Raw genomic sequence first — 15,215 nt, forward strand, 5'->3', positions numbered from 1 at the left:
CATTAACATCTGGACATGCAGCCAAAAGTAAAATCCCCACATCTATGTTTGTAAGGTCCAGACTTGAAAAATGAGTGCCCGAAGTCCACTTTGTTTTTGCAGTGCAGTCTCATTCAATCGGTCAAGCGTCTGTGTATATGAAAGAGGTGGACTCTGGTCCTTACCCCGACTGAGGGGCATTAGTTCATTATTTTGAGGATTGCTAGTTATATCACTTGCATTGCATAGTTGGGGGTATATTTAATGTAAATCAATAGTTCCAACTAATTACTAATCTCAAAGTAAATGAGGAAAGGGTGCCTGTTCCAATGTGTTTTGAACGGCAGATTGGGCAGAGGGGGATTCCGCATCACCAAATGTGTTGTCCCGGAGCACCCCCCCCCCCCCCATTTTGCATGTTTTGAACAACATTTCAAGCAGTGACTCGAAATATATGTTTGACTACTGTATTTTCCAGTATATAAGGTGCACCCAAAAGCCTTCATCTTCCTCAACAGATGACTCTCTACTTTATATACAGGTGCACCTTATACACGTGAACTAATATTGAGCCACAACAGGTCTCACAACTACTGTCAGCAGCCACCGAGTCCATGTAGAAGAAGTCGCGCGTAACCTCAGCCTCTACTGTAGTGCCTCATAATGTGATGTCCCTTATATTTGGAAATATTTTATTTATTGACATATTATATTTGGAAAACTGTTTTCATTCAATGAAGGTGCGTCTTATAGTCCAGTACTGGAAAAGGTTTGAAAAAGCACCATTCATAGGGGGTGCACCTTACACTACGGTGCACGTTATACATCGGAAAATAGCGATCATATAGAGTACATGGACATAACGTGCATGAGAGCACAGAGACCTGAAAGTAAAATTGGCAGGTGTTGGATTTTCGCTGACGAAAAGCTCACTTTCAAATGAAGTTGATTGGTTCTTTAACATGTCTTTAGTCATTGTTGTTTTTCAGATTCAAACACTCGTGGATTGTTAAGCACTTCATTTTCTGACTTCCAATTTTTGAGGACAGTTCTGACTGTGAACTGGGAATTCTTGTTTAAAATGTACATGATAAAACACACTTGCATTGCTTGCGCGGTATAAGCAGGAGAACACAAATATCTCATCGTATTAAGTTCATCCTGTCTACTTGATATGTAATTTAAACATATGGCACATATGAAACATGTCAGGTATTTGAAACACCTACAATACACTGTCTGTAAGTAAATAATCTGTTTTAAATTACAAATATCTCATGTTAAAATGTCAAAATACCCATAAAGTAGCACAGGATTTTCATCAGCTATTGACAAAGTGTTCACATTTCTTCCAAATATTAACTCTTGACCTCATATGCTTGTTCTTGTTATTTGCTACTTTCATTGTATTATTTATGGCAAGCGTGTGAAAAACAATTGTATGTTTTAGTTTATGACAGAATCTTGTATTGGTGACGACAAAATATTTGAACGACACTGCATGTTGCCTTTATGCCTTCCCTGTATATCGATGACGCCCAAGAGGTTTATATCACCCCATCATCTATGTAGTAATTCATTTGAAGTGAAAGCGCACAATAATAGTAGCCCTGATGATGATGGCGTCAAAAGGGGAAATACACCTGCCGTGGGGATTTACCGCCTCCTCCTCACCAAAAAGTTGTGACTTTTACCTATCAAGCGCCTCATCGCTCTCACTCTGATTCACCGGCATTTGAATGACGTACGGCGCTAATTTTCTGGTCACAGGATGTGAAATTCCCTGACTCCATTTTCAGGTAGCCTACTCTTGTGTGGTTGTGACCACTGGAGAGGTTGAGGGTATTTTCTCAACAACATTTTTCCCCCGTTTGATGTTCTCAATGTACACGGACAAGCTCAAATTCTTCATCAGCTCGTTATGATGCTTATTTTTATTACATTATTACTATTAGTAGTATTTTTTAAAACGGGAAACTGGGCAAGACGTGTTCGTTCCTCTCAGTAAGAGAAGACAGTGTCATTTTCTGAAGGAATCATGGCTCAAACATCCGACAACCCGTAAAGATGGGAACAGTGTCATTCGGATCGCATGCATGCTTCACACTGAGAATTCAGATAAAAGACGACAGGATAATTTGGGCCACAAAACAAAAATTGAAATAAATGCAGAAAAAGGAAGATGTCATTTAAATCACGCAGCAAAATCTAGATTATCTATGAAGCGATACAGCAGACGTAGTGCTAAATAAGAACAATTAAGTTTAATTAAGAGTGTCAAATATGATGCTAGAAGCCAAGCTAAAACAAAACCAAAATAAGGTTGAAATGATATCAGACAATACCGAAAGTAAAAGAAAAGAATATATATTAAGAAAAAAACCTTTATGGGGAATTGCATGAAATTTTGCTACCAGCCAGCAGTTATAAATCAAAATACAAATCAGAGATGGAATGTCTCAACACAAAAGAAAGGAAAACAAGAAATGAACCAGAGGGGATGGGTAAAATGTTAATAATAAATTAAAAAAAAAATAAAATCAGAATGAAGATGGTTTGTGAGACCTAAACTGAACCCAGAAGTTGGATGATATGTGACTAGACAATAAAACACACACACATAAAAAAGAGAATTAATACTAAACTAAAATATTAAATTTTAAGTGTATGAGCCGACTCCCAAATAAAAAAAGTAATTGAAGCATGTTGAAATATCCAACTCCAAAATAAAATGATAGGTATAGCAAGAAATCAAAGGCAAAGAAAGGATAATGTGGCATGATAAAATACCGGGCCAGCCGTGATGACAAGACAAAAATGAACAAGTACAAGCAAAGGTATGAAAGGAGAAAACTGACTCAAAACATGCAATAAAAAAATTTCATTGACAGAAAAACACAAAACATGGATTAACGGCAGGCTGTTGAAAAACAATAACAGGATGACAAGTACAGTAATAGTAAGAAATGTCAAGTCGATGCGAGAGTGTTTTCGAATAACACAACACGAGAATAACACTTTAAGAGAGAATAATATGATTGTTTAGGAATGTGACGTGATTAAAATTCCCATGACTGGGGGATGTTTTGCAGTAAAAGGATGTTTTTTGGGCTTTTGTTTTGTTCATGCGGAACGGTCTGGCCATTGTGCTATTTGTCCTGTTGGATATTGATTCCGGGTTACACAAATCATGAGCAACAAGGGCCGGGTGACGGCGGGTCATCAGAGAGCGTTGAACTCGAGCAATGAAAAACATGACATGGCAGCTGACATGGCAGCTGCCTTTCAAGCTTCCGATAACTATGATTAATAAAAAAATGGGCAGGGAAGACAGCCACATGTGTGCCCCAAAAACTTGAAGGTACAATTAGAGACACACACACAAAACATAAAACAACTACAGATAGTGTTTACAGTTGGGTGAAATGTCATCCGCTAATGATTTAATGGGAATGTTCACAAGCTTGTTTGTCAACTTGCTCCCAATCCTGGGAAGGCCGTGTGAAGGCTGAGGTGTTTTCACTGTCTCCTTTACTGGGAATTCCCCGTTCGGAGCCGCAGCTGTACATTGGTCTGTGTGCATATGTGTGTGCGTGTGTGTTTGCGTGTGTGTGTGTATATGCTCCCGCATTCCCAGGGTTCGGGGTTAAAGCCTCTTCAATGTCCTCCTTTTGCCTTTTGTCCTCACATTTCAGCTGAAGTTTCCTCGCATTAATCCTACCATTCCGACTCTGTGTGTGTGTGTCTGTGTGTGAGTGTGTGGGCTCCGGAATGCACTTTTGGTTTGACAGGCGCCTCGACTGCATATGTATGCGTCTATGAGAATGTGTGTGTGTAAATAAACAGTTTAAGAACAAATAATGACAAAACACGGTAAGGAAATAAATTGTGAAATTTGCGAATAATGACATTTCTTCACCTATTTGTGAGTGGTGGTGTGGGGGTCACGCATGCTTTTGGCCCTTGTACAAAAACAACAACACACACATACACCAGCCCATGCGCATATGCACACACTTCAAATATGTGATCTGGCTCAACGAGAGCTCTGCACCCACTCACCCACACAGCCACCCACTCACTCACATGCACACTGCCAAATAGCTCTTGCTCTTGAGCCACCCACCGCATCCCCTTCCCACACCACCCACCACATACACATGCACGCATTTCACACTGGGCATACGCCTGATCTGGTTTCCTCGTGGCTTTTTTGGTGGGATGGGAGGTGGCAGCAATAAAACAAACACAAATACACGCTAATCACATTCCGTACATATCTCTGCCGCCAATGCAAAGGTGTGACTCCTTTCTCTGCAAAAGTTCCTTGCAGTGTGTGAGCAAGATTGTGTATATGCATGCGCTCGCGCGTGTGTGTATGTAAGTGGATGGGTGTGTATATTGTGCAACCCTGGACTCACAAGAAGAAGAGAGAAAAGGCAGAATGAGAGCGAGGGAACAAAGAGATCTGGGGTGAAGTCTCACACATTCCTCAGACTTGCCAGTATCCTACCAAGCGCCATCGTTGCTGCTGCTGCAATTCCAGACACTCATGCATACACAAACACATGCACACATGCGCACACAGCTTTAATGTGAAATAAGTGAAAAAATTTCCATGGTGAAAAATGTCTCCACCATTAAAAGTAATGGATGGATTACGCCACGCAAATTTATTCAAGATGAAATCAAACATCAACAGACAGTAAAACAGCACTTCTGTTTTGTGAACTACCTAAATCCCCCACCAAAACAAAACATCCCCGCAACAAAATGTGGGGATGTTGAGGGTAAAGACAAAAAAAAACACATTTGTGTCATCAATGTTGAATGAACAATCAAAGTTTGGCATGCAAACTTCACACAAAAGCTTACGAATACTGACAGTTAAGAGAAGGCCGTCCTACCTTCCTATGTTACTTTTTGCCACAGAAGAAGGGGTGCAGTGAGAAAGGAAGAAGAGCAGTGAAAATAAATGGCTTTTTTGTTGTTGTTGTTGTTGTGGTGGTGTAAAGAGTGAGAGCTACCTGAGCACATGGCTGGCCGCACCGCACTTCCTCCATGCGCTTTTGTCTCTTTCTGCTGCTCGGTTCACATGCTTCTCCATCTGCCTGTCGTTCAGCGTCCCTCCTCATGTTTTCCTCCCTCGCTCTCCCTTCCTCCCTCCCTCTTGCTCATTTTCTCTCTCTCTCTCTCTCTCTCTCTCTCTCTCTCTCTCTCTCTCTCTCTCTCTCTCTCTCTCTCTCTCTCTCTCTCTCTCTCTCTCTCTCTCTCACCCCCTCAAACCTTCTCCTTCTCTGATGAGGAAGCAACCGAGACAATCTAGTTGTCCAGTTTCATGCTAATTGGATGCAGCCCATGTCCAGGCAAATTTTCACTTGGAATTCAAATGTAACATATTTTTTAAAATGACATTGCAAAGCATAGTGACTGTGGGCCTCATTTGCCCCACCATGCTTCTTGGAATAAAGTAGCAATGCGAGTCCAATCATGGTGGTGATCAGGTGAATTCCTTTTGAGTAGTTGTTAGGAAAACTCGAAACGAATAAATGTAAAAAAATGGAACTCGGACAGGAAAATTGATTTAGAAGAGCACAATTTACTAGCATGCTACATTTCATCATCCAATGGATGTACCAGTGGCGGATGCGGAAGTGAGGGGTTTGTGTTCAAGGCCGCTGAAGTAGACGGTACTTTAATAAGGTCAGAAATCGCAGAATAAAATCAGAATTGTGAGATAAAAATGAGGATCGTGATAACCTCTTACTTTTTCTTCATTGGCCCTAATATCCCCCCACCCCCTTTCTTTTGTGATTGCCTGTCCACATACTATATATCCCACAAACTAAACGGAGGCGAAGAGGGGATCGAGCCTTTTCCGTTGATCGTCTCACTCTATGGAATAACCTGCCACTGAACATTCGGCAAGCCCCCTCATTTTTAAAACCTGTCTCAAAACTCACTTGCACTCTTTGGCATTCAACTCAGCATGATTCCGACTTGTTCTCGGTTTTAGTCCCTGGTGCTTTCTAGTATCTTTTTGACTGCTTTATTTCCTATATAGGTTAGTAGTCGATGTTAGGCGCGTTGTTACAGCTTCAGCTGTTGTTAAAGTGTTATATAAATCAATATGTATTGTATTTTATAAATGGGGAATTATTTGAAGCAAACAAATAAATAAATCCATCCATCCATCCATACATCCGTACATCCGTCCATACATCCATTCATACATCCATCCATACATCCATACATACGTACATACCAGTGACGTGCGGTGAAGTTAGTGGCTGGTGAGGCACTGATGTCATCACAGTCAGATTTACAAACATGAAATCCACAGAGTAGCTTATTCACCATTTGATTGGCAACAATTAACGTGTTTTGTTTAAAATGTCATGTCAGCATACTTTATATACTGTATACAAACTGTAACATAGAAAAAAAGAATAAAAAAAAGTTATTATCGTGTTACCTATACTTATAAATGAAGTCCAAGTCTCTCTGTCTCAATGGAGATCACTGCCAGTGAAGAAAGTCGTCCGTGATCAGTCCTGTTCCAACTGTATGTTTTCAGTCTTTAGTGCTGAGAATGACCGCTCCACTGATGCAGTAGTAGCTGGAACAGTGTGCATGAGCTGGAGCAACTTTGTCGCTTCAGGATTAGTTTCAATGAGATCCTTCTTGGCCAAAAAGCTGAGAAGCTGTCCAGGAGATTTACATTCATCCCTCACCGTTTGTGAGCTATACCGTCCGGTGTTGGTCTTCCTTTAATTATTATCTCCTTCTTCGATTGAAAGTCCAGTTTAGAAAATTCTTTCAATTTAGATATGTGATCCACCATTCTGAAAATAAGGCCAAGCAACACGAAAAAATGACTGGATGGTTGCACTTAACTTGCTAACTGTTTACTGAAGCTTGCTGTCACTAATTGTATTATTCTGCAGAGAAGGAGTTGCACTTAGTATTTGAACGGTAAATGTGAAAATTCAGCGATTTTGAAAAAAAAAAATTGAAAAAATCCACAAATGGTGAAGTGAAATGGAAAAGAACGTTAAAGTACAAATCACTAAATAAATATAACTGTTTAATGTATTTTGTCATTTGATATTTCCATGATGCCTCAATATTTGCATGTGCCTCCCTTGCCTCCCCTGACTGCACGTCACTGGTACCTACCTACCTACCTAAACACACGCACGCACGCATGCGCGCACACACACACACACACACACACACGCATACACACGCACGCACGCACACACACACACACACACACACACACACACACACACACACACACACACACACACACACACACACACACACACACACACACACACACACACACACACACACACACACACACACACACACACACACACACACACACACACACACACACACACACACACACACACACACACACACAGCGCGCCCCTCTTCTCCTGTCTCCTCCTCCGCTGCTCTTTGGAGCGGGCCCCTCCCTTCCTGGCGCTCCCGGCTCACGCACCTGTTCCCCATTCCCTTAATTGTGCCTTTTGGCTATAAAAGCCACACCTACCGTACGGTCATTGTCGGTGTATTCCCGGAAGTTCCCCGTCACCCCTACGAATGCAGGTCTGTCTTGCCATTGCCCTCATCCTTGCCTTATTTTCTGTCAAATCATTTGTGCCTCAGTCAATACTCTTTGTTGGAAACTCTGTCTCCCCGTGTATTTCGGATCCAACCTTTACCACCTTCCGTCGTCCCTCAAGTCATGTCGTCATGCCTCGAGTGGACGTGACAATAGCCAGGCGTAGCAATCGACCTAACATACTGGTACTGGGACGCTAAATCCCACAAACGCACACCTCACTTGTGTTTCTCGATTATCTCCTTCTTCTGCTCAACCCTAATTTTGTTTTGTGTCCTCTTCGGCTGAACACTAGCCATTGGTGAGGTCTTTTTCGGTCCCAAAAAAGCAAAAGTATTCACTCGATAGCAAAGTGGCACTCGATAGTATGCGGCATACGTGGTTTGCCGAAAACTAGTCAGCCAGCCGTTGTGGTGCTCCGTGTGTTTCCTGAAAACTAGTTTGTATGCCAAGAGTATATTCTCGCAAATTTAATGTTCGGAAGGCGAAAAGTTTGTTAGCTAAAGCGTTCGTAAACCGAGGTATGACTGTACTAGGTTTTTTTTAGGAACCCTGAAAGAGATTTACTATCAAAAAATAAATACTGTACCAAATAACTTAGAAGACACTAAATAAAGAAACAATTAACTTTTACTTAGAATTAGAAATAAAAAAATATCCCTACAGCCACATTTAATAATAAAATGGCTTCCCAGGTGAGTGGAGGATCTTATAAAATCAAATGTGGGACAACCAACACCATAAATTCGCTTCTTGTAGGTGGAATGGCTCACAATGCGGGACGTGACAAGGAACAAATTCTCTACCCGCTTCCCCCGCTCGGGGTGTAGCAAAAAAGGGAAAAAAACACCTGTGTTGACATTGCAATCATAAATTTCAAACATGGTTCAGTAGGGCAGCGGCAAACCAAACACCAGTCCAGAGGCTGCAAGAGGTGATGATTGTTGTTCATCATCTGTTGTAATCTGGCCCCCCCATCACCCCCACTTTCACTCCGGCAGCCCAAATTATTATGAAAGGGAAGTAGATGGACACGTTGAGAGATTAGCTGATGAACTGTGTGTTTTGTTTTTTTACAACTCATTGCACGAATTCTATCAAACTTGTCAAAGGGAATCGCAAACTTTTAATTTACTTGGCAGTTGGCTCCTTGGTCGGGTGGGGGGGGGGGGGGTAATTCCAGTTTCCCATTAGACCAGTGGCGGGCCATCAGGATCTGCAAGGCCTTCTTTGCTGGCCTAAAAATATCTGAATCACAGACTGATTATATTTTGTCCATAAATTCTTAGTAAATAATTCAAAATTGTCTTTCAGCTTCCTTTCATTGCTTTTCCCCTGTTGTGCTGCTTCCGGGTGTGTGTTGTCTTATTTAAGCATTTAACCAATCACATTTCAGCCATCATTTGTTACCAGTGTCAGAAATCTGCCTGGATGCCTTCACAATCAATTCTGCAGGCTATGGAGCATTAAATGCAGTATCAATGACTGTGTTGCTTTAACTAATGTCCGTTGTTTTAGCCAATCAGATTTCGAGTTGGTGAAACACAGGATCTGCTCGCAGGCCTGGGTAGAGTCAGAGCTTTTGCAAACTATATTGGCTAGTCACCAGTCAATCATAGTATCACTCGATGCTAGTAACAAGAGCATACTGGCCAGAGCGAGCATGCTGTATCGGTAGCGAGCTGCATAAGCAAATACATTGTTTTGTTGATTTAATTGGTCAACCCATAATAGCTGAAGGAGGTAAATACATGGATTTGGTTGCAGATTTACTGTTTCGGACATTTTCAAGACAGACTTTTTTTAATTGATATTATTAAGAAAGGTCGGCAATGCTTCCCAATCCTGTTGTTCAACCTTCTCTGTGGTGTGAAAGAGCGTCTTCTGACCCCAAATCATGAATCCACACATTCATGGTAAAAATTCTATGAGTGTAATGACAGTATTTCTTTTGTCATGTTAACTGGCTAACCGGACCCTCTAGTAAATCACACCACTTGAAATGAACAGCTTGAAATGATTCAGACGTAGCACTACTGTACGGCGTACTACAACCTTTATACGGGAATTGTAATCATTTATAAGGGCAGCTATTAGCCAAGGTTGACAGGTATGATCTTGTTAAGTTCTTATGTATGGTCCTCTTTGGGGAACCACAATTAGATATGAAGGTGGGATACAACAATTGATCACATCCTTACCCAAAGTGACACCAAAGAGATTCTTTCTCCCTTCTTGTTTGGTTGACGTGCGCTGGCTCCTTCTGGAAAAGTGAATCTACTTCAATGTCCATCGTGTGCGCCCACCTCCTCGTCTCCTGCGCCAGTTGTGTGTGTGTGCGAGTGTGGGAGTACAAGGGTGAAGGAGGACCACTCTGCGTGGGCTGAACAGTGCTCGGGCTTTCTCTGCTGTGATGTTAATAGGCCTCTCTCTCCTCTCAGCGGGACAGAAAAGCTGCCGTTTGCACAGAGGTAATGGAGTGATGGAGAAGTGGAAGGAATATGTGTGGGCGATCCATGATGAAGGCCTCGCACCTCTCTCTCCCTCTTATAGCTCTGTCGCTCACTTCTCTGTGCACTTGCTTTCTCCCTTTTCTCACTCATCAAGGGCTTTGCCGCTGCGTCCACAAACAAAGTGGAAAGTGAGCGCAAAAAGTCCTTATCAGAGTTGCATAAGATGAGCACACGAAAGAGACATTAACGCCTGTGCATACTAATTGGATCTTTCTCATCGCGCAGCTCTTGTCTAGCTTGGTGACGGCTTTTGCATCCGCATCCAAGCACATGGGAGATTCAAGTCACTCTGTGGGAGAGTAAAATCGCCTGTGAAGAAGACGGGGCGAGTGTCCAGCCAAGCTGTTATGAATTTATTTGTACAATCACAAGACATGAATATTAATTCAGGAGTTGATTTTTTTTTTCACTCCTACAGTTTGGTTAGCCGTCGCTGCGCCTGACGGCATCTTCTGACACGGCGTTGGATTTCAATTTGGTGGGAAGAGGGAAGTATGAAGAATGTGTGTGTGTGTGTGTGTGTGTGTGTGTGTGTGTGTGTGTGTGTGTGTGTGTGTGTGTGTGTGCGTGCGTGCGTGCGTGTGTGTGTGTGTGTGTGTGCGTGTGTGCGTGCGTGTGTGTGTGTGTGTGTGCGTGTGTGTGTGTGTGTGTGTGTGTGTGCGTGTGTGTGTGTGCGTGTATTTGCGCATTGGGCTGTTCAGAACAGGAGAAAATATTGGTTTGTGGTAAGTGTCGCTGACAATATTTTGGGACCGCTCTTCTCTCAGAAACGGAGGGGAAGCACCCCCGCCCCCACACACACACATACTGTCTCCAAACCCCACGTGTCTCTCCCGATATCAAACGACATTCACATAAGCCACATCTTCATCAGGCGGCTTCAGCTGCTGCTATTTGCTTCTGTCTTACGCCCGTGCCTCACGAAGACTGGGCCCATCTGTGGAAATTGTGCAACCAGCCAACAATGTTTATAAAATAACTGTCTAGTAGGTTTTGAAAGGGTTCATTTGAAAGAACGATTAAAAGTGCGATTCAATACCCTGCCAGACCCCTCACATTCAACATAATAGAACGTTTGAGTGTTGACATTTACTGTTTTGTTTTTTTTGTACTCGTGATGGCAGTGCTTGTTTACAATAGCGGCTAATTTATAAGAAAGTCTTTTGTGTACAATACAATTTTCACGAAGGACTAAAGGACGAGTGTATTGTGAGAGATGCTTCCTGTCATCATCGCAACAAGCTTTTCCAAGGACAAAGAACTTACGAATGAGACGCCTCTGCATGAGGAGACAGAGAAGATGAAGACAATGAAGAAACATCCATTGCATGATGTGCACAGAAGCAAAACATAAAAAATAAAAAAAAAAAATCATTGTTGCATTTGCTTTAAGTTAAACCTCTGGGGAATTTAATCATCAGCAAGTAAAGTGGGTTTTTATATGGATGTGGGTTTTTTTCAGATTTTGCCCACCAAATATAATTTAACATATACGTAGTTTTAAGAGGGACTGTGCAAACACCCGATACAGTACAAACTGTCAAGTGACAAGGCATTGATCATTAAAATTCACTTTCTCAGATATTTTGGAAAGGGACTAACATTTCTGAACAAGAAGTTCTATAATTGATGAGATTGATTGAGACAGACGAGTTATGTGATGAGATGTATTCAGAAGTCCTGAAAAATCCACACTACCGAATGGATTCAAATATCATGGTAGTCAGATGACCTAAAAGGATGACAAATTTTTATTTTTAGTTCCTGGTTCACATTTCCTGTATTTGTTTATTTGTATATAAATAGTATTGAAAGTATTTGTATTCAAGTAAATATTCATTGCCATGTTAAGATGAAATGAGATCCCCTTTTAAACGATAAACACCAGACCCTGAATTGAGACACACCCAGCGGTAGTCCATGCCACCGTGATGCACACACACACACAAACACACGCATACACACACGCACGCACACACACACACAAACACACACACACTCATATTCACTTGACGAATGACTTTTCACTTCATTTTCATGACATCAAAGAAGGTGAACTGCGACGTTTTTTTGTAATTCCCCTTTGACATTGAATGAGGAATTCAGCTGCTAGTTTTCCCCATCTTTCACTCCTTTGATTGGAAAGCCTCCAAAGAGTCTCACCAGGCATCTGACTTTTTTGGCTTTGTTTCGTGAGTTCTAGGAAGTCTAAAGGAAGGCATAAGATTTTATTTTGGTTACCCTTGATGAAAAATGGGCTACTGGAACAAAGCGGAGATGGACGAGATGCGATAACATGGCTCGACTGGAATGCTACTACTCGAGCAACCCAAGTCAGAGGGGTTACATGCGGAGAATGAGGGCTGAATGGTTACTTCGAAACCCACAGTCACGGTTGACCACGAAACAACTAGTCGCTCAGTGTTCCAATATCCACAAACGGCAATTGCTATCACAGGTTGAGATTGATGAGGTACAACACAAATTCCAAGGTGGAGGGCCCTAGGCTGCCACTTCAGAGGAAGCGGTCAGACCAGAAATTGGGAGGCAAGCCCCAAAGAATGATGAGATTGGGAAGCCAGCCCCAATGAATGAAATGCTGAGCGAAGCAGCAACTGACCTGAGAAATAAGATCATGGTAAGAATGAAAACTGGGCAACCAAGAAACCGATTACAACGGCTATGTGAAGTACCACCTTAAAGTCTCATGGAAACTGTGAATGCAGCACTGAGAGCGATCCCGACCCAAACGATCACGGAAACCAATGAGCTGATATATGCTTCAGCATCAGTGATCCTAATGATGCTTGGCTACAAGAGCAATCATGAGAGCCATGAGATTCGTTACCCACCATGGAAAAGACGGTTGGAGGCTAAGATCGAGGCGGCCCGGAAAGATGTGAGTCAGTTGACGGAAACCCAGAGAGGTGTGAATAAAAGGCAAATACCCAGGAGGTACATGCAGATAACCATACCTGAAGCACTCGAAACTGCCAAACAAAGGCTCCAGTCCTTGTCCAGTCGCCTAAAGAGGTACGCAAAAGAGAATGAGGCCAGAAGAATAAACAGGCTGTTCGCAACACAACCTGCGAAAGTGTACGCTCAGTGGCAGGGTTCTAACAGCAGAGCAGACCCTCCAAGGCTGGAAACTGAAACATACTGGAAAGGCATATGGGAGCAGGAGGTCGCACATAACAGCAGTGCACAATGGCTGGTGACTCTGAAAAAGGAGCACAGCAACCTCCCTGAACAGAACCCAGTTACCATCACAGCGGAAGACACACAAGAAAGAGTCTCAGGTATGAAAAACTGGACGGCACCAGGCCCGGATATGGTCCACACCTACTGGCTAAAGAAACTCGCAGCACTCCACGAGCGCCTAGCAGCACAAATGAACCAGTTGCTGATGGATGAGACTCACCCAGGGATGGCTACCCAAAGGGCGAACAATCCTGATCATGAAAGATTCCTCAAACGGTGCAGTTCCTTCCAACTATCGGCCAATAACCTGTCTCTCCACAACATGGAAACTCATGTCAGGCATCATTGCGGCTAAGATAAGTGGACACATGGATCAATACATGGGCAAATCACAGAAAGGCATTGGTAGAGATACTAGAGGTGCCAAACATCAGCTGTTGGTTGACAGAACAGTCGCACAAGACTGCAGGTCCCGACGTACCAACCTGTGCACAGCCTGGATTGATTACAAGAAAGCATATGACTCGATGCCACACACATGGATCACTGAATGCTTGGAGTTGAATAAGGTCCACATGACCCTGAGAGCCTTCATTGCAAACTCGATGAGGATGTGGAAAACCACACTTGAAGCCAAAGGCAAGCCACGAACGCAAGTGTCCATCAAATGTGGCATATACCAAGGTGATGCACTCTCCCCACTGCTGTTCTGCATAGGACTGAACCCCCTCAGCCAAATAATCGCCAAGACAGGCTATGGATACCGCCTCAGAAATGGAGCTACGATCAGTCACCTCCTCTACATGGATGACATAAAGCTGCATGCTAAGAGCGAAAGGGACATAGAGTCCCTGATCCACACAACCAGGATCTACAGCAGTGACATTGGGATGTCATTCGGGCTGGAGGAATGTAGTCGGATGGTGACTAAGAGGGCCAAGGTAGTCTACATTGAAGGGGTCTCACTCCCTGAAGGAACAATAGCAGACATTGAAAACAGCTACAAGTACCTCGATATACCACAGGCCAATGGCACCCTCGAACTCGCAACAAGGAAAGCGGCTACGACCAAATACCTCCAGCGGGTGAGGCAAGATCTGAGAAGCCAGCTCAATGGCAAGAACAAGACCCCGGCTATGCCCTGCCAATGATCAGATACCCTGCAGGAATAATAAGGTGGCCAAAGGAAGAGATTCAGACCACGGATGTTAAGACCCGAAAACTCCTCACCATGCATGGAGGGTTCCATCCCAAGTCCAGCACCCTGAGATTGTACACAAGCCGTAAGGAAGGAGGCCGGGGACTCGTGAGTGTGAGAGCCACTGTCCAGGATGAAACATCCAAGCTCAATGAATACTTCAAAGAGAAGGCTCCAACGGATGATGTACTCAGAGAATGTCTCAGACAATGGGGAACAGAGGATGAGGTGCTGGAAGAGTCACAATCATTGTTTCTTTTCTTCAAGAATGCGGCAGTGGGGAGGGGGGGGGGGTTACAGACAGAGAGAGAGTGAAGCCATTGTCCAAAAAAGAAAATGGCAGCCGACATTTTTTTTGTCCTCTATTCCCCGCCCCCAGTCTTCGGTTAAAGCCATGTTATTGGTCAAGAACGCATCAGTGAGGAGAGGTGGTTTAAACATTAAAGAGACGGGCAGACGACAGAGAGAGAGTGACAAAATGGATAGAAAACAGTGAAATTGGAACTCATTTCAACTTTAATAGTTCAAAGGCAGAGTGTAGACCAGGGGTCGGGAACCTTTTTGACTAAGAGAGCCATAAAAGTAAAATATTTAGAAATGTTTTTCAGCGACAGCCACACGCACGCGCGCGCGCAAAATTCCAGGAAAACGGTCCGAATGAAATTCAATTTGCCGGTCCAGAGGCGAA

The 15,215-nt window shown here is 43.1% G+C and overlaps 1 long non-coding RNA gene across 1 annotated transcript in view; it reads right to left on the reverse strand.

The window, feature by feature from the left end:
- LOC148894632 (uncharacterized) overlaps positions 1–5,079 on the reverse strand; it is a 42,118-nt gene extending 37,039 nt beyond the window's left edge. The window contains exon 1 of the long non-coding RNA XR_016115785.1: positions 5,007–5,079. This is a non-coding gene — a long non-coding RNA (uncharacterized LOC148894632). The remainder of the gene's footprint in view (positions 1–5,006) is intronic.
- Between the last annotated feature and the right edge of the window lie 10,136 nt (positions 5,080–15,215).

The sequence above is a fragment of the Hippocampus bargibanti genome, linkage group LG08, assembly GCF_051943395.1.
Source record: "Hippocampus bargibanti isolate YZ-2025 linkage group LG08, ASM5194339v1, whole genome shotgun sequence".
NCBI lineage: Eukaryota > Metazoa > Chordata > Actinopteri > Syngnathiformes > Syngnathidae > Hippocampus > Hippocampus bargibanti.